The sequence below is a fragment of the Hyperoodon ampullatus genome (assembly GCF_949752795.1).
Source record: "Hyperoodon ampullatus genome assembly, chromosome: 3".
NCBI lineage: Eukaryota > Metazoa > Chordata > Mammalia > Artiodactyla > Ziphiidae > Hyperoodon > Hyperoodon ampullatus.
This window is the reverse complement of record NC_136916.1, coordinates 4,341,783-4,360,962: the sequence shown is the minus strand read 5'-3', so window position 1 is coordinate 4,360,962 and position 19,180 is coordinate 4,341,783. Positions and strand designations below refer to the sequence as shown.

General features: G+C 39.5%; 1 protein-coding gene across 7 annotated transcripts in view; it reads left to right on the top strand.

Annotated features, from left to right (window-relative positions):
* CACNB2 (calcium voltage-gated channel auxiliary subunit beta 2) overlaps positions 1-19,180 on the top strand; it is a gene marked incomplete at both ends in the record, with an annotated part of 349,474 nt that overhangs the window by 156,938 nt on the left and 173,356 nt on the right. The gene's annotated exons all lie outside the window — the stretch shown is intronic.

Here is a 19,180-nt window from a genome sequence, read left to right as displayed (position 1 = left end):
AGTTGTACCAACCTGCACTAAATTTAGTTTAACAGAGAAAAAAATGCTTGCAGAGAAAAATATCTGTACTTTGGTAATCATTTGTTTTGGGTTGGATCATATAAAAGTATATAGCACAGTCTGTAAATGGTGCGATGCTTTGCTTAATCTGTCGGATTTCAGTGATCTTTTATTATATTTTGTGTTTTTTTTGTTTTGTTTTGGCTGTGTTGGGTCTTCATTGCTGCGCATGGGCTTTCTCTAGTTGCAGTGAGCGGGGGCTACTCTTCGTTGCGGTGCGCGGGCTTCTCATTGCAGTGGCTTCTCTTGTTGTGGAGCACGGGCTCTAGGCGCGCGAGCTTCAGTAGTTGCGGCACATGGGCTCAGTAGTTGTGGCTCACGGGCTTAGTTGCTCCACGGCACGTGGGATCTTCCCCAACCAGGTATCGAACTTGTGTCCCCTGCATTGGCAGGCGGATTCTTAACCATCGCACCACCAGGGAAGCCCTTGTTTTATCTTTTTAATTTACTTTATTGGAGTATAGTTGATTTACAATGTTGTGTTAATTTCTGCTGTACAGCAAAGTCACTTATACATATATATATATATACATTCTTTTTCATATTCTTCTCCAGTAGCACAGGATATTGAATATAGTTCCCGGTGCTATACAGTAGGACCTTGTTGTTTATCTCATATATATATAAAATTTAAAATTTTCCAGAGACACAGTTTTCCTTGCTTGTGTTGGCCCCCATTAGACTTTGTATACCTCAGTTATATTTCTTTAGGCTCTGACACGGCTGGCAACGTATACACTAATTGTAAAGGATTTCGGGACGTTAGATACTTCACAAGTTTCTGAGCTTTTCAAGTGCCACTCAAATTTAATTCAGAAATTGTTCATACCTCTTTGCTTTGAAGGACATCTGGAATCATCATTTTCCATAAACTTGCCCACTTTCTAAGAATATTATCAGACACTAAATAGCTGCTACAGTCATTTCTTCCGAGGATTTCTATTATGAATTTGAAAAATGTTTAATCCATAACCCAGACTGCCAAGTATCCAAACTGCCAAATATATTCCACCCATCATTTTGAATATTTTCAGCCATGAAATTGGGCACAAAAAATGTCACAGTTTTTAAAATTGGAATGTCAGTCTGTATGATTCTAGAATAGCTACCTGAATAATTTATCCCTTAGTTAATTTCAGTTCAGTCTTGAAGTATTATGGAGAATCTGCCCAAGAACATTTACCCTTTTAAGCTACCTCCTCTTTCCCAAATCTAGATTTTTATTGCCTAAGGCCTAGTCACTCCTCATTTTAACTAACACTTGTGTTTGAATAGGGCTGATAAACACATGGATTTTTGTTTTAATGGTTAAGGTGTAAAATAAGTGTGTATAAAGACTTTATTCTAGGGAGTTAAGAGGTATTAAGTACCAGTTATAAAAAAATAAGTCACAGGGATATAATATATAGCACAGGGAATACAGTCAATATTTTATAATAATGTTGTATGGTATATAGTCTATAAAAATATTGAATCTCTATGTTGTACACCTGAAACTACTATAGTATATTAAGTCAACTGTACTTGAATAAATAAAGAGTTTATTCTGTCCCCATGTAACACTTCCATTTAGTCATTTGCAAAGTTCCCCAATGACAGACACTTTTCTTTCAATTCGGACAATAATATAAATGAGAGAGAATTTTAAAAAATACACATGTACATTTATGTGTGTATGTATATGTATTATAGAATAACTTTTTAGGATGCTGAATAAATTAGGTGGTCTTTTTTTGTTCTAATCATGTATGGTTTCAGTTTTTTTATCACTTGTACTTTCTGAAGTCACTACAAACCCCAAAGGCATAAAAAGCACATTTAGAAATTATACATTTAATTCTCATCTTGCATTAAAATAAAATGAATAAACCAGTGCAGTTTGGTAGAGGTAATTACTTTTTCATTGCCAAGGGCAAAAAAAAAATATGACACTGTGAATTGGGAGACTGGGATTGACATATATACACTACTATGTATAAAATAGATAGCTAAGGGCTTCCCTGGTGGCGCAGTGGTTGAGAGTCCGCCTGCCGATGCAGGAGACATGGGTTCGTGCCCCGGTCCGGGGAGATCCCACATGCCGCGGAGCGGCTGGTCCCGTGAGCCATGGCCGCTGAGCCTGCGCATCCGGAGCCTGTGCTCCGCAACGGGAGAGGCCGCAACAGTGAGAGGCCCGCGTACCACAAAAAAAAAAAAAAAAAAAAAAAAAAAGATAGCTAATAAGAACCTGCTGTATAAAAATAAATAAATAAAATAAAATTCAAATTAAAAAAATATGACTCCAACTAGTATTAAGTATACTTGTTATCTTTTTATGATTGCTGGTATTATTGCATTGTAAGTTTCTTCAGCATAATATCCTTTATGACTAAAATGTGTGCCATTTGTTTTAGACCAAGATGGCCGCTCCCTCTATCTCCTTTCCTTCCTCCAAATAAAAATGACCTCTCAGATTTGTGCAGGTTTTTCCATTTATTTAGTTCTGTTACCCATGATTTCAGCTTTTGCTGACTGTGATTAAGAGCAAGTGTTTGGAACTCTGCTCAATACTCTGTAATAACCTACACGGGAAAAGAATTTGAAAAAGAATAGATACATGTGTATGTATAACTGAATCCCTTTGCTGTACACCTGAAACTAACACAACATTGTTAATCAACTACACTCCAATATAAAATAAAAATTAAAAAAAAAAAAAAGTATTAAAATGAAGGAAAAAAAAAAAAAAAGCAAGTGTTTGGATACAGTGAGACCTGACTTGGAATGCTACACCGTCCCCTTAACAACTCTCTGATTTGGCAAGTGTTATCTTCTCTGAGCCTCAATTTCATTATCTGTAAAATTAGGAAAGTTGATATCTATGTTTCTAGATATTTGTGAGAATGTTTTAAAAATCCCAGGGCATATAGACTGCTTAGCATAATACCTACAGTTATTAAGGGAATGCACATACCCACCTACATTTTCCGCAGTGGCTAATAATAAAAGAACTTAGCTCTGAGATCCCGAACTATGATATCTAGGAGAGGCAGCAAGGGAAAGTTGTGAGTTGTTTCTTGTTTGCATATTAGAAGAAAGAAAGATTAAAGTAAATAACAAGTGGGACGTGGGACTCCTAACTGGATATCTGTGGATCCAGTATCAGAGGGCTGGGAGGGCAGAAGCCAAGTATAAACCCTCCGAAACTATATGCACATTATTAGAGTCTATGTGTATAGAGTCTTATAGCATCAGGAGATTCTCTAAGTGGCCCTCAACTCCCAAATGATCAAGAACCAGAGCTCTTGAATGGGAATAAGCCCTAGAGAACAAAAAATATGATGGAGGTTAAATATTCTAAGAAGTCTAATAATTTTCAAACTCTTTATTTCTCTTTACCTTTATATTGTTAATCACTTTAGGGGGAAAAAAGGAAACTGACATGCATCTGTGTATTCCCATGTATTATAAAACAAACAGTGGTCTAAAGCTACAGATTTCTGCACCATTTTTCAGGTCTCATTTGTATTCAAATGGATGTATAATGTTAGAAAGGCTTGGGGGCTAGTATATGTAAGGATTCTTTAAAGGGTGAACATGGGAATGTGTGGTTTATCACCTGGAAATGCCAGAATGTTTGCCCACATAAAACAGTCAATTTGTGGAAATAAAATTTTTCTGAAATACCAAAGAGATTTGCCAAGTTATTCTTATTGCTAAAATTAAAAACTCTTGAAAGAGAGCTTTCCATGTCAAAGTAATTAATTAAAAGTTATTCGTATTAAAAATACAAGAAATTTTAAAGGAAATGTGCGTAGGAACACTCCAGAATCTCACTGCTTTGGGCCAGATACTCTTCTTCTAGCAAATCCCATCCCATGCCTTTTCCACAAGCATACCTGCTTTCATAGTTGTAACTACAGGCACAGACTGTTGAGGGTTCTGCACTTTTCCTTCAGCTGTATTTTGAAATCACTTTTTAATCACAGAACGATACAGCATGGTGTGGATTTACCATAGCTCTTCCAAAGAGAGTGGACATTTATTGTTAGACTTTTAGTTAATTCCATATTTTTGTTTTTATAGATAAATAAATCTGTCATAACAGTTTTGAGCATATGGTTTTTAACAAATAACTTCTTTGAGATAAGTTCTCGGATGTGGAATTATGTGCGCAAGTGAGTGGGATTGAATGTTCTTATGTCTCTGGCTGTGCCTTTGCATCATTCTTTTCAAAATGATTATAGGGCTTCCCTGGTGGCACAGTGGTTGAGAGTCTGCCTGCCAATGCAGGGGACACAGGTTCGAGCCCTGGTCTGGGAAGATCCCACATGCCGCGGAGCAACTAGCCCCGTGAGCCACAAATACTGAGCCTGCGCGTCTGGAGCCTGTGCTCCGCAACGAGAGGCCGCGATAGTGAGAGGCCCGCGCACCGCGATGAGGAGTGGCCCCCACCTGCCGCAACTAAAGAAAGCCCTCACACAGAAACGAAGAGCCAACACAGCCATAAATAAATGAATAAATTTAAAAAAAAAATGATTATATCAGTCGACAGTAAGAACATAGTATTATTATTATGCTAATTTTGTCACAATACACCCCACATTAGGTGTTAATAATTGCCTTCAAATGTAAATAACTACTCAGCATCACTTTAATTTCTGTTTAGTAGATTAACTAGCAGAGGTGTATATTTATCAGAAATTTGTATATTCTTTGTATCTCTGTGTAAATTATTTTATTAGATTTCCTGTATTTAGATTACAGTATTAAGTTTATTTGTTAGATAGTAAGAGTACCTCTTTAAAGAATAAACTGTTAGACAGTTTTCCCCTATCCAGTCTCACCTATCAAAATACTTCCTCTCATAAACACTAATCTGATATTTGTATTGTGACACCCTGCTCATATCACTAGAGGGTACATTAGTGTAAGACAATAGAGTATTAGTTTGATTAGAAATTGACACTAGACCAGTCAAAGAATTAAGCCTTCATTTTGGAAAGCAGGACACAAAGCTTTTGACTTTATTCAGATATCTACCTTACTTTCTGCAGAGAGCTAATAACAGTTTTACAAATAAGAAAAAGACCACATCTGACTCAAGCTGTAGTTCATATGAAAAGTGTGTCCTGTCTCACCTTGAGGGTCATAGATTTTGCATTAAGGGCAGCAGGAGCCAATAGATGGTCAAGTTGTTGTTGATCCTGTTGACCTAAGGAAAAATGCATAACAGCAGAGTTGTGAGTTGAACTTTTATTTGGGGACCATACTGAGGACTATAGCCTGGGAAAGAGCCTCAAAAGACAGCTTCAAAGAGGTGCGGAGGAAGCCAGTTTCTATATGAGTTCTGGCTCAGGGATACATACAGTTAAGCATACATCTTGGTAAAAGATTACTGCTAGTCACAAAAAAATAGGTATTTCCAGTTAATGACTTTAGCGCTTCACCTATGTACGGGAAGATGCAAGAATCTGTGTTCATTAAAATTATCCCTGAAAGATACATCTAACTACCTAAGGGGCCTGTTTTTCCAAAGCGCACGTTGCCTCACCCTGTTTTTCATCCTGAATTCTTCTCAGGGTGCGTGGTCAGTCGGCGGCTGCAGTGGATAATGACTTAGTCCTCCTAGAACTTGGGTGGTGGGCAACGCTCTTTGTTTTCTTTGTTTACACATCAGGACTGTCGCAGCTCAGAAGGGACCCTGCACCCTGGTAGGTTCCTGTGGGGCTTCCCCTTCCAGTGGTCATTCAGGGCCTGTCTCTCCCCATCCCCTAGGGTTAGAGAACTGGAATTTTCTATACTCTTTCTTGGTAAAAGAAGTGTCATTTTGACCTTAATGTAATCTGAGGTCCTTTGTGAACCTTACAAAGGGTACTTACATGCCTTTATCTTTATTTATTTATTTTTTATTGATGTATAGCTGATTTACAATGTTGTGTTAATTTCTGCCCTACAGCAAAGTGACTCAGTTATACATATCTATACCTTCTTTTTTTAATGTTCTTTTCCATTATGCTTTATCGTAAGATACTGAATATAGTTCCCTGTTCTATACAGTAGGATCTTGCTGTTTATCCATTCTATACATAAAAGCTAACGTCAACTAACCACAAACTCCCACTCCATTCCTCTACTCACCCCCTCCGCCGCTTGGCAACCACAAGTCTGTTCTCTATGTCTGTGAGTCTGTTTCTGTTTTGTAGATAAGTTCATTTGTGTCATATTTTAGATTCCATATATAAGTGATATCGTATGGCATTTGTCTTTCTGACTTACTTCACTTAGTATGATAATCTCTGGGTTCATCCATGCTGCTGCAAATGGCATTATTTCATTCTTTTCCATGGCTGAGTAATACTCCAGTGTATGTATGTACCACATCTTCTTTAGCCATTCATCTGTTGATGGACATTTAGGTTGTTTCCATGTCTTGGCTATTGTGAATAGTGCTGCTATGAACATAGGGGTGCACGTATATTTTTGAATTAGAGTTTAGAGTATGCCCAGGAGTGGGATTGCTGGATCATATTGGCAGCTCTATTTTTAGTTTTCTGAGGAACCTCCATACTGTTTTCCATAGTGGCTGCACCAACTTACATTCCCACCAACAGTGTAGGAGGGTTCCCTTTTCTCTGCACCCTCTCCAGCATTTGTTATTTAGTTACATGCCTTTAAGTCTTGGTCCAATTATATAGCAGTTTTGTTACCTGTTAGTGGCATTTTAGGCATCAGAAAAGAGAAAAATCTGACCCCTGCAGTCATATCTAAGATCCTTATCATGCAACTAGCATGTAAAATAGACCTGCCACCGTCCAGAAGGTTCCCCACCCTCTGATACCAGTGCCCCCTTTACAAAGTCAGTGTTGTACCATCCTGGGTCTCCTGGTCTTCTTAGTTACTCTAGGCTTGCTTTGTCACCTGTAAAATGAAAGTAATCCTTCTTATCTCTCCATCACTCTTCATGGGAGCCTCCGACGGCCCATGGGGGGCGATGCTAAATTCTTAAAGCATCTCAGAACAGCTGTTTATAGTTTTGTCTTTCCTTTGACCTAGTCACTGTTTGAAGAATGTACTTTCAATATCAGTATGTATTCAGTCAAGTATTTTAACCTCAGGTCTTTTTCTTTTTCTTTGCATTTTTCTTTCCTTTTTTTCTTTCCGGGCCTCTCCTGTCTTGGTACCAACACAGCTGTTTCTGCAGCTTGAAACCTGATGAGCCCGAGATCCTTCCTGTTGGGTCCAGGTTTATGACCATTTTTATAACTTAGTTTAATAAGGTTTAATGCTCACTAAAAACACGTACATGCTTGGAACTTCCCAAGGCCAAGTTCCACATGAGCGGGTTCTGAGCATCCTTCATAGCTCTGCTTCCAAGGCTTTTAAAGTGGGCTTTCACAGCAGGCTGTGAATAATTAATGCTAATTTGATGTTTGGGTTTTTTTTTTTAAGTTTCCATATGCACTCATATATAGCAGTATGAAAAAGAAGCGACTTCATGATATTGAACAAAAATATCAATCACCTACACATGATATGTGTTGAGTACTACCCAGGTGAGATTAAATGTGGTCTCTGTCGTTGGGGAAATTATTATTTATTCAGATAACATAACATAAAAAGTATGTATGCCTCTGTGCAAATATTGAGGAATAAAGAAACATAAATCTCTAGATTATGGTCAGCACACGTGTTTAGAGAATTCTCAGGGTAAAGGATTGGTTGAAAATTCAGAAGTTATGGAATTCAGTTCAGTTTAACAACCATGAAAGAATAGGTTTGTCAACTGTCTCTTTAATATGATTTAGTTAAACTATGTTGAGCTAGATAGAATACGGAGGTCCAAGATGATTACGTGGCTGAATTAGAGCTCAGTAGAAGTTTCTGTTTTAAACAGATCTCCCATCTGCTCCCTCTGCTTTGTATTTCATAGGAAGGGTAGGAATTCACAGGCCATTGTAGAAAGTGTGATAGGATTCAGAGTTCCCCGAGAGCCATCACTTCACTACTTCTACATAACTTTTTTTTTTTTGTGGTACGCAGGCCTCTCACTGTTGTGGCCTCCCCCATTGCGGAGCACAGGCTCCAGACGCGCAGGCTCAGTGGCCATGGCTCACGGGCCCAGCCGCTCCGTGGCATGTGGGATCTTCCCGGACCGGGGCACGAACCCGCGTCCCCTGCATTGGCAGGCGGACTCTCAACCACTGCGCCACCAGGGAAGCCCTCTACATAACTTTTGAGAGCTGTGATACCGTAGCTGGAACAGTTCATTGGTGGAAACACTGAAGGTTGTTTCTTTAAAGAGGCCCAAAAAGGACAGCTGTCCTGGAGCTCCATGTTAATAAGAGATAATAAGAGATCATTTGTGTGAATGATAAAGGTTCCCCATTCCTGATGCAGTATCTGCTCTTGCGTTGAGAAAATATGTATTTGTTTAATTTCTATAGCCGAGTGAGAGTACTTGCCTTCTCTGGGACTGTTTTTCATTCTAGCAGCATCCACTTAGCACTCATAACGCCATTAAAGTCGAAGACATTATGCTATGGAAAATCAACCAGTCACAAAAGGGCAGATACTATGTGATTTTGTTTATACAAGGTACCTGGAATAGTCAGACTGATGGAGACAGCTAGTATAACAGTAGCTGCCAGGGGCTGTGGGGAGTAGGAAATGGGGGGTGAGTGTTTAAGGGGGACAGTTTCCGATGATGCAGAAGTTCTGCAGATGGCTGGTGGTGATGCTTGCCTAACTGTGTGAATGGACTTAATGCCACTGAACTGTACACCGAAAACTAGCTCAAGTGGCACACTGTATGTTGTGTCTATTTTACTACAATTTTTAAAAATCAATTAAAAAAAGTCTTTAGTGCATATGTATGTTGCATGAGGCCAGGTGCTTTCTATGTATTATCTTATTTAATCCTGGTAGCAACCTAGTGAAGGAGACACGTTATTATCTGTAATTTATAGATGAAGAATCTGGTCTGAGCACGGCCAGGAACGTCACAAGTCTAGGTCCACTCAGGGGACGGTGGTGGAAGCTGGGATGGCAGCCCAGTGGTCAGCCTGCCATGTACACACACACCTGTCTGTGCACGGCTTCTTTTTTTTTTACCCCCTGTGATGATTGGGCTCTAAGTGTTCAGATTGACACCACTACTGCTGCCTTTCTTTAGGAAGAGGGACCAGGGTTCTCGGGGCTCCTCCTTGACATTTGAGCCCTGAGTGTCCTGTGTCCAGGTGATGCCATTTCCCCAAGGCTCCAGAAGTCAGCCAGGCCTGACCGGCCTTTCCAGCAACAAAACCTAAAGCCAGCTGCGTCCTGGCTTCTTAGGCAGAATCCATGAAAATCACCCAATCGGCTTGCTCCCAAGATCGTTCTCAAAATTAACTTGTGGGCTTCCCTGGTGGCGCAGTGGTTGAGAATCTGCCTGCTAATGCAGGGGACACGGGTTCGAGCCCTGGTCTGGGAGGATCCCACATGCCGCGGAGCAACTAGGCCCGTGAGCCACAAATACTGAGCCTGCGCGTCTGGAGCCTGTGCTCCGCAACGGGAGAGGCCGCCCTAGTGAGAGGCCCGCGCACCGCAGTGAAGAGTGGCCCTTGCTTGCCACAACTAGAGAAAGCCCTCGCGCAGAAACGAAGACCCAACACAGCAAAAAAAAAAAAAAAAAAAAAAAAAAAAAAATTAACTTGTGCTGTGAAAATCACTTAACCCTATCTAAACAAGCCACTTCTAATAAAATGGTGTTTTTTATCTTCTAAAAAGGTCCATCAGAAATTTTTTTTAAATATTTTTAAAGACGAGCTTTTTTTCCCCCTTATCATATGTCCCAGCTACTTTTCAGAAAAAAAACCAGAGCATAGACTCATTTCCAAAAGGGAATATATGTACAAGACAAGTAAGGATATTTTCATAAAGAATGCATATGTACCATTTCTTTCCCTTTTCCGTTTTTCATTGCTGAAATCTGTGTTTCTAACCAGATTTCACCTGAGGGGTTTTTTGGTTCATTTTTGTTTTGATTTTGTCTCGATTCCTTTGTTTCGCAGTTGCTGGCTTTGGACCAGGTATGTTCTATATCCCATCGTCCTGTTGGATTACAGATTAGAAGGCCATTCAGTGATACAGTTAGTTTTATAAAACAAGGAATAAGGTGCTATGGGGAATTGGACTGAATCAGAGATTTTGCTGATTCTGCTACCTACTGACCGTTGCCTCTTTACATTTCTCTACTTTTTTTTTTTTTTCTTTTTTTTGGCCACGCTGCACGGTGTGCGGGATCTTAGTTCCCTGACCAGGGATCGAACCTTGGCCCCCTGCAGTGGAAGCGCAGATTCTTAACCACTGGACCACCAGGGAAGTCCCATCTACCTATATTTTTTAATTGGGCAAGGTGATGAACTTGAATACAAAAGCATAGGTCAAGATAATGAATTAAATCAAGTTCTTAATTACAGAATTAGGAAACTTTTTAACATCAAAGATTCCATGCTCATGTTCCTTTCAAAGTTGTTGAGTCGCTTGTAAAATGTGATTTCTACTCCAAGCTTTTTCCTGATGAGTTCAATTCAGCCAGTCAGAATGCTGACAATTTTCACAGACCTGAGAAAAATACTTATGACATTTAAAATACAAAAATAGACACACAGAATTTCAAATCCTCCACTCTCCTGATGCTTTCTCAAGGCCAGTTCAGTTTCTCCTAATAAGGCGTTTGACCTGCTTGCCGGGCTCTGACAGATGATATTTTTACAGGTCTGTTCTTTCAGTGTATTCAGTGCAAGTCCTGAGCTGGACAGGCTACATGGGCCTTATTCACCGATGGAGAATTCAGCCTAAAAGGACCATTTCAGCACCCAAGTCAATCTCATTATACTTCATTCTTACCCTTACGAAAGATAATGCCTCTTTATTTGGTATACATGTGTTCTTTCCAATGGCATGAACTGAGGTGACTTTTATGCATCATGTCCCATTACAGAGCTCCTCTGTGAAGCAGGGAAAACATGGCATCTGGGGCTGTTAATTCTTAACAACACCGGGAGGATGTAATTGGTTTATCACAAGGGACAATGAAGATAGCACATGTCATCGCTGTATGAATGCTCTTAGGTTATGGAATTTGGTCAGTGACTAACGTTATCATGGATGTGTACTGAAATAGCCAACAGTCAGATTGATAAATTGTGAAAGAGAAGAGAAGCCAGTAACAGTCAGCAAATGATAAGCAAGTACACGGCTTAAAAGCATTCCTGGAGTTTCATTTATCAGAACTCTTATTTACTTTGTTTTGCTCCCTGTTTGCTGCTTTGGAAGAGTTTCTCATAATTATAGTCGTCATTTTTTAAAAGTATGTACTAATTGTTATATGAAGGACAATGGAAAACGTGGGCTTAGTCGCAGACCTGTGTTTCAAGTCATACAGAAAGGAGCCATTTCTTCATAGCATTTCATAGCTGTTTTTAAGGGAGAGAGTTTACATGTAAGATTTAGCACCATTTGAAATGATCAGCGAGTATATTGGATTTTCTCATCTTCTGAGCAAAAGAAGGAACATGTCCATTTGTATCAATAAAATCTGTCAATGGAATATGGGGGCATTTTTTAGAAAAATATCTTTATTGGAGTATAATTGTTTCACAGTGTTGTGTTAGTTGCTGCTGTATAACCAAGTGAATCAGCCATATGCATATGTATATCCCCATATCCCCTCCCTCTTGTGTCTCCCTCCCACCCTCCCTATCCCATCCCTCTAGGTGGTCACAAAGCACCGAGCTGATCGCCCTGTGCTATGCAACTGCTTCCCACTAGCTATCTGTTTTACATTTGGTAGTGTATATATATCCATGCCACTCTCTCACTTCGTCCCAGCTTACCCTTCCCCCTCCCCGTGTCCTCAAGTCCATTCTCTACATCTGCATCTTTATTCCTACCCTGGCATATTTTGAATATATCAAACATATGAATGTCATCTCTAGTAAAGTTGTAAATTACAATAATATTTTAATAAGGTTATTTTTCTTATTCATGAAATGTTATAAGATGTTCCGTAGGACAAAAAACGTGATCTGTTTAGTTTAAAAAAAAATGAAAGAAAAATCTTCTGTTTTTTTAAGAGAAATATGATTCCTAAACAATAATGTGGCTTAAACTTTAATTCTAGATGATCTTATGTTTTAAAATTAGCATTGGACTTAAAAAATTTTATGATTATGTAGGAAATCTCTATTTTTATGTTCTTAGAAAAATCTTCGTTAAGGGCATGACTCTTCTCAACTGTTTGTCGCTTAATAATTTTACGATATGAACTGTGTAAGCATTCCTTTTCTTGACAGTTGACTGATCTGTGTTCATTCAGTATAAGGTCCACATCAAAGTAAAATGAACCACAAAGACATCTAAAACTAATTGAAGGGCAAAAGAAAGCAAATGCTTGGTGAGAGAGAATGTAATACTCCAGGGATGATGAACTGTTGACATTTCTTATTCACAGGAATCTAGATTGATAGTATGAGTTTAGATTTCCCACCTAGTTCTTAAGAAAAATTCCCTTATACTGCTCTGTGGAAGGTGAGGGCTTTGCATTAATCATATTTATCCTAGAATGTCTGCTTAGCCTGTTAACTCTGACAACAGCCATTATCTTTTTCTTTGCCCAAAGGCATGATTATGAAATATTACAAGCATAGGTGTATTCCTAGGATAAACAATACATCTTTCTAGGCACTGGTCAAACTCTTAAGTATTCTGGTTAATATTTTGGCTCTTGATATTTTATTAATACCAGCAAGCAGCTGCAATTGAAGGAATAATGATATGAGCCCTCTTGACCTCAAGGATCAAATCTAATATATGTGAAAATCTTGAAAATAGTAAAGCACAAACTTCCTGCCTGGAGATCTGACCTCTCTTGGGAACAGTTCCCTCAATAAAGTCCCATGAGAACTTCCATTGTGCCTGGTCCCAGCCCCCAATTCACCCTCCATCCCATCTATCCCTCTACCAGTTTGCTCAGTCTTTGAAAAGTCCCAAAAGCTGTTGAAAGGGTCCTAAGGAGAGAAAAATGGCGGCCACGACAAGACAGTTGTAATGGGGCCTAAAGGTGGACTGAATAGTATAACAGGGTAGTCAACTGTGTTGGGTGCAACCAAGGCCACAGAGGATTAAGGCTGAAAAGAAAGCCAGAGTCATTCTGTTTATTTATATTTTGCTGACGCTGTTAATGTTTATTCATTTGTTTTGCAATTAGGGCCCCAGGGAGGAGGGAACCATCTTTAGAACTGTCTCAAGACACAGTGGGGCCAAAGGCCCAAGAGCGGAGGAATGGGGTACTTAACAAGAAGTTAGGTAGAGCAAAGAGTAGGAACTAGCTTCTTTGAATGTGAACATAGGTTAGTTACCTACATATTCTACACATGGATTGGGAGAGTTCAGAGAATGAAAATATAACACAACTGTTAGAACCACATGTGCTTTCTTTTTGCAGAAGTCACTTCTGAAGGGAAGATAATTACAGTGTTTCACAGTGCTTAATATAATACTTCTAACACCTCATGGTATTTGAGCTTTCCTGATTTTTGGATTCTGGATAAGGAGCTTACCTTTTGTAAGTCTTACTTCTAGCTATTTATTTCTAGGTATGAATCTACCTAGAAAAGTCATTAGGTTAAAAAAAAAGAAAAGTTTTTAAAAACTGGGGTTTTCACATGTCACTCACCATTTGGCGTTAAGTTTACATATGATTTGTTCTTGGGATGATAAGTGATATCACACGAATGACTAGAACACTGGAATAAATGCAGCCTTGATTTTATCTCTTTTTATACTACAGCAGAGCCTCCGCTCAAGCCAAGAGCTCTAGTTATAATCAAAGAAGTATCTGGTGCAAACCCAGCTACTGAGGCTCCCAGAGTCTGATCTGATTTTTTCTTTCTCTTCTGTGGTGTCTGAATTAACTAAGTCACAGGTAAATTATGAAAAAGCAAAACAAAACAACCACCTTTCTGGAAGGTTTTCACAAGGATACTTCTGGTGCACCAGGTCTGCAGCGCCCCCTCTAAATCCCAGAAGACTGGATTCTGCAGGCTGTTCATGCCTGTGGTGTTGCTTGCATATCACCCTGACTTTATGGGTTGGAGCTCCAGGAACCCCCGGGCGCCATCATGGTCTGGACCTCTACCCAGCTTGTTTCTGCCACACTGCTACCCGATTCATCCAGATATCCCTAGCCAATCCAAAATCACCCCTTTGGGTCCTGCTCATTCTGGGTACCACCAGGAAGCTGTCATCTGCAGCATCATGCCCCCTCTGACTCGCTGTATTTTATCATCATTGATTTTTTTCCAGTTCCTCCAAAAAGCCAAATTCTAACCAGCCTCTCAGCCTTTGCACATGCTATTCTTTTTCCTGGGATGTTTTTCCTGTACCTTCCTCGGGTTCTTAAGGTCTCAGTTAAACTTCAGTCCTCAGAAAGCTCTTCCCCACCTACCCTCTATAAAGTGGTTCCTCCCTTAGTCTCTATCACAGACACCAATTTATTTGCTTCTTGCAAATGTAACTCTTTGGCTTCTGTATGGTCTAGACTAGTGGCTCATACTTCTAGCAGACTCCATTTCCTTTACAAGTACTTCAGCATGCCTCCTTCCTGATCCTCAAATGAAATTCCTAGCTAATGCAGACAACAGATACAAAACTTGTAAACCTCAGAAAGTAATTATTTTTTTTCTTCTGAGTAGCATTTTTTTCAATTTGTGATTGTGCAGGCATGTCCACTCTGGAAGACGGGATGAGGTGGTCACCTGCCTGCCCCTATAGGTAGGCAGCGTGGATGGGGCACTTGTAAATGCACATTAACAGAGGTGTGTGACACAGGTATGCGGCTATGGGAGACCATGATTAACAATTCTTGGTAAAGTTCCAATCAAAAGCCAATCTTCCATCGATTTACACAGTACTTTCATCTGTAGAAAATTCAGCATATTTAACAACTATACAGAACTTTGTGCCTATATGCAAAACAGAGTTAGATTCTAGGTTCAGGTCATTTTATAAACAGATTTTTCACCTACCTGAACTCCAGCAGGACTGTCAAGGGGCATGAGGGATGTATACCCATTTTATTATTACACAGGACTATTGTGCCCAATGAAGGACATTTATATTCTTGGCCACTGTCCACAAACAGCCTGTAATGTCCCTCAATTGTTGAGACAACCAAAAATGCTGCAACAGATTTCTGGAACATTCTTTTTGGAATGACCCATCTAGACTATAATCTCCACTGAGTGCAGGCACCACGTTTGCCTTGAACTATAGAAGCCTTGACATCTAGCAAATGTTGTATATGATAGCAGTACAGGACAAATATTTCAGGCAGGAATGAGTGAAAGAGTGGTTGGATGGATAAATGAAAGGGAAAACGTGGAAACAGGGAAATGCATTCATCCATTCAACTAATAAATGTTTACTGAGCAACTCATATATGGGCCAGGTGCTGTTCTAGGACCTAGGAACACAGCAGTTAATGAGACAAATTCCCTGCTCTAATGAACTTGGTCTGTCTCCATATTTGGAGCTACTTTATGACTGCAGTACACCTAGATATCCTATATGACTGTAATTTTGGTGCATCCAGTTTTCTTTCATTCAGAGTGCTGACCATATATAGTTAAGTCAGTTGAGGGAAGAAAGCTGTGTAGGGGATAAAAAGCAGTGGAAGGAAGTCAGGTTGGTGACAGAATTGTGAATGGTGCTTGAGAAACAATCTAATAAAACAAGAGCCTGAAAATAACTTAGTTATCAAGGACCAAAACATTTAAATCCAGAAAATGTTGTTATTGCTCTCATATATGTACAATAATAGAAGTGCTTTCAGTGGCTCTTTTCCCCTGCACGATACCTTTTACGTAGTCGGTGTGTTAGACGCAATGGATGTGCCTCCTTGAAGTTAGGTTAAGTTGTAAACCTGAGTGTTAAGAGGCATCCATTTGAGCATTTTATTTTCACATTTATGTAGTATTTGCTTTGACTCACCACTGTCCTCTGTTGAAGCAGTCACTCAGCAAGGTGGCAATCCATCTGGGAGCCAAAAGGGACTGAGGGAAGCTGGCAATAGCTGAATGCGACTGTTAGAAGTTGAATGTTCTTGCTTGCAATTCTGGAAACTTCAGTGGGAGATGTTAGGTCAGCTTTAATATACTGTATGCCCTAAAGGAACTGAAAAAACAAAATGACACAACTGAAAAGGAACATTTTGGGGGTCTTAATAACCCATTAAAACTCTGGCTGCCATTCCCTTTTTCTCACTTGCGGATTATTTGGAGACCTATTTTGCTGGAACAACCTACAGCTAAAATTGCCAGAGCCCTTTAAGAAAGCCTACCTGCCCTGCTGAAGAGTAGATGTCAGTTTCAGATGATGTTTGGAATTGACAAGTCATGTTCCTCTTAAACTGGCATGTTTCTGGGCTACAACTCTTGAATTTTAAATATTATTCCCTGAATTCTTCTGATGCTGAGATTGACTTTTATGCTTTCTGCCATTGTGAGTGGCACTGAAGAGCCCAGGGTTGTAAATTTGAGTCTCCAGCACAAATGGCAAGCTAAACTCTTCTGTATTCAAAGTGAGCCATCAGTACTGGAACAGGATCTTATGCTGGGGGTAACAGCATCGCAGGAGCGTGAAGTTGTGCAGTGTATTGCAGGATGGGCACTCAGGATTTATTACTTTATTACTTTAATAAATGGATGATGAGTCAACATTGGAAGGATAAGAGAATGAAAACTGAAATATCTTTGGTGTCAGTTCTCCAAACAACCTCAGAAACAGGTGGTATTTTTTTCTCCGTTGTATCAAGAAGGAAACTGAGGCTTAAAGAGTTTGGTTTTTTAAACGAACATTTACTGTGTGCTTATAATTACTCGTTTACCCCTTATGAGAGTCATGGGAAATGGGTCTGTATTGCCATTTCACAGATAAGCAAACCGAGGTGCAGAACTTTAAGTGCCGGCTTTGGTACAGAGCTAAGATATGAAGGGGTAGGGTGTGACTCAAGGAAGCAGACTTCAGAGCTTGTCCCCCTTAAACTACTAGGCGACGCTGCATCTCAGGTGTTAGGTCAGGGGCCTGCTGGATACACAGCTGGCAAGGAACGGAGCAAAGTTGTCTGATTGCAAAATCCGCGTCGTTTCCACCATCCTCTGCTGCAAACCCAGTGACTTCTCTACTGATTGTAGTAAAGAGACATCAATGTCTTCTGATCATCAAAGCCAAGGGTTGTTGTCCACAGCCCTCACGCCTCTTAATCTTTCTTTTCAGCCCTGAGCTCATCTTCTTTCACCAGGTTCTGTTTTTTCTTGCCTCCTTCTCTGAGAATGACTTCTCCCTCGTGGCTGGCTTTCCCCCCACATCTGCTAACAGTGAGTGTTCCCAGACGTTTCATCTTAAACTCGCTCTTCTTTTATCTGCTGTGGGCACCTGTCTTGTGGAGTTCTCACCTACTTCCTGGATTCAACCATCACCTTTACATAGCCTGCCTTTAATAGAACTTTAAAAAAAGATCCAGTCATGTAAGTGCAGTGACTTGTTGTACATCTCTCCGTGGTGGCTCCGTGTTAGCGTGTTTGAGGTGAAATTCTTAATTGCTCTTTCCCAATAAGGTCCACTGAGTGCAGGAAGCACACACTCAGGAATCACCCCAAATGGCCTCCGTTTCGAATGTCCATATTATTATTACTACATGTTTACCCAAGACTAGGTCAGTGTCATTAACAAAGAATGATTGGTTTATCTGATGGTGGTTCACCTAATGATTTAAGCCTCTTTTGAAGAAGTGTTGTTTCTGTATCCATCCAGGTATCCTCTTCTTTTTAGCCATCTTTTGGGCTTAGAAGGACTTAAACATGTTTGTTAAAAAAAAAAAAAAAATTCAACTTAATTTGTGTTTCAGAAAAGTACTGATCCAGTTAGCACTGTGGGTATTTTTGTGTTGAATAACTGCTTAAAAGATGTTTATCTGAAGACCTTTTCTTCCAAATGCTTTCTTCGTAGCAATAAATACTTGTAAAATTCATAGAACTTTGACTAGTTTTATCTAATTATTCCTTTACACTCTGTGATGACAATTTTCTCCTTGTTTTTTTTTTTCCCTAAGTGATTATATGAAGACTCTATTCTAGTCATTTTAGAGATTTAACACAGAAGTAGCCTTAAGGGAATTGATTTAAAACATTTTTTTTAATTGAGATATATTTGACGCATAACCTTACATTAGTTTCAGGTGTACAACATAACGATTACATATGTATATACTGTGAAATGACTACCAAGGTAAGTCTAGTTAACACCCATCACCACACATAGTAACAATTGTTCTTCCTTGCCATGAGAACTTTTAAGATATACTTTCTCAATAAATGGGTGAAGACATGGGTGAAGGGAGTCAAAAGGTACAAACTTCCAGTTATAAAATATCTAAGTCCTGGGGTTGTAATGTACAGTATGGTGACTAGAGTTAAAAATAACTGCATTGTATATTTGAAAATTGCTAAGAGAATAGATCTTAAAATTCTTGAAATAAAAAAAGCAAAAATAATAACCTGTGAGGTAGTAGATTTTAAAGTCCACAAAAAATAAAGTCCATACCTATATACACTACCAAATGTAAAATAGATAGCTAGTAGGAAGCAGCCACATAGCACAGGGAGATCAGCTCAGTGCTTTGTGACCACCTGGAGGGGTGGGATAGGGAGGGTGGGAAGGAGACGCAAGAGGGAGGGGATATGGGGATATATGTATACATATAGCTGATTCACTTTGTTATACAGCAGAAAATAACACAACATTGCAAAGCAATTATACTCCAATAAAGATGTTTAAAAAAATTAAAAAATAAAGTCCACAAAAATATTGCTATAGCATAGGATTGCTAAATGTTGCTAAAATATGGCTAATGAGAATAGAATCTTCAGTGAACCCTTCATTAAGTGAGTTCATAAACTAGGTGCTGATTGGTTTTGCCAGTGAGGAAAAGGCTGCTGGTCTGAGTTTACTGCCCGTCCCGTTTCTTGTTCACATTCACACATTGCTACTTTCCCCCATCTGGTTTCTGACACATCTCAGAGTCTCCTCCCTGGCCTTT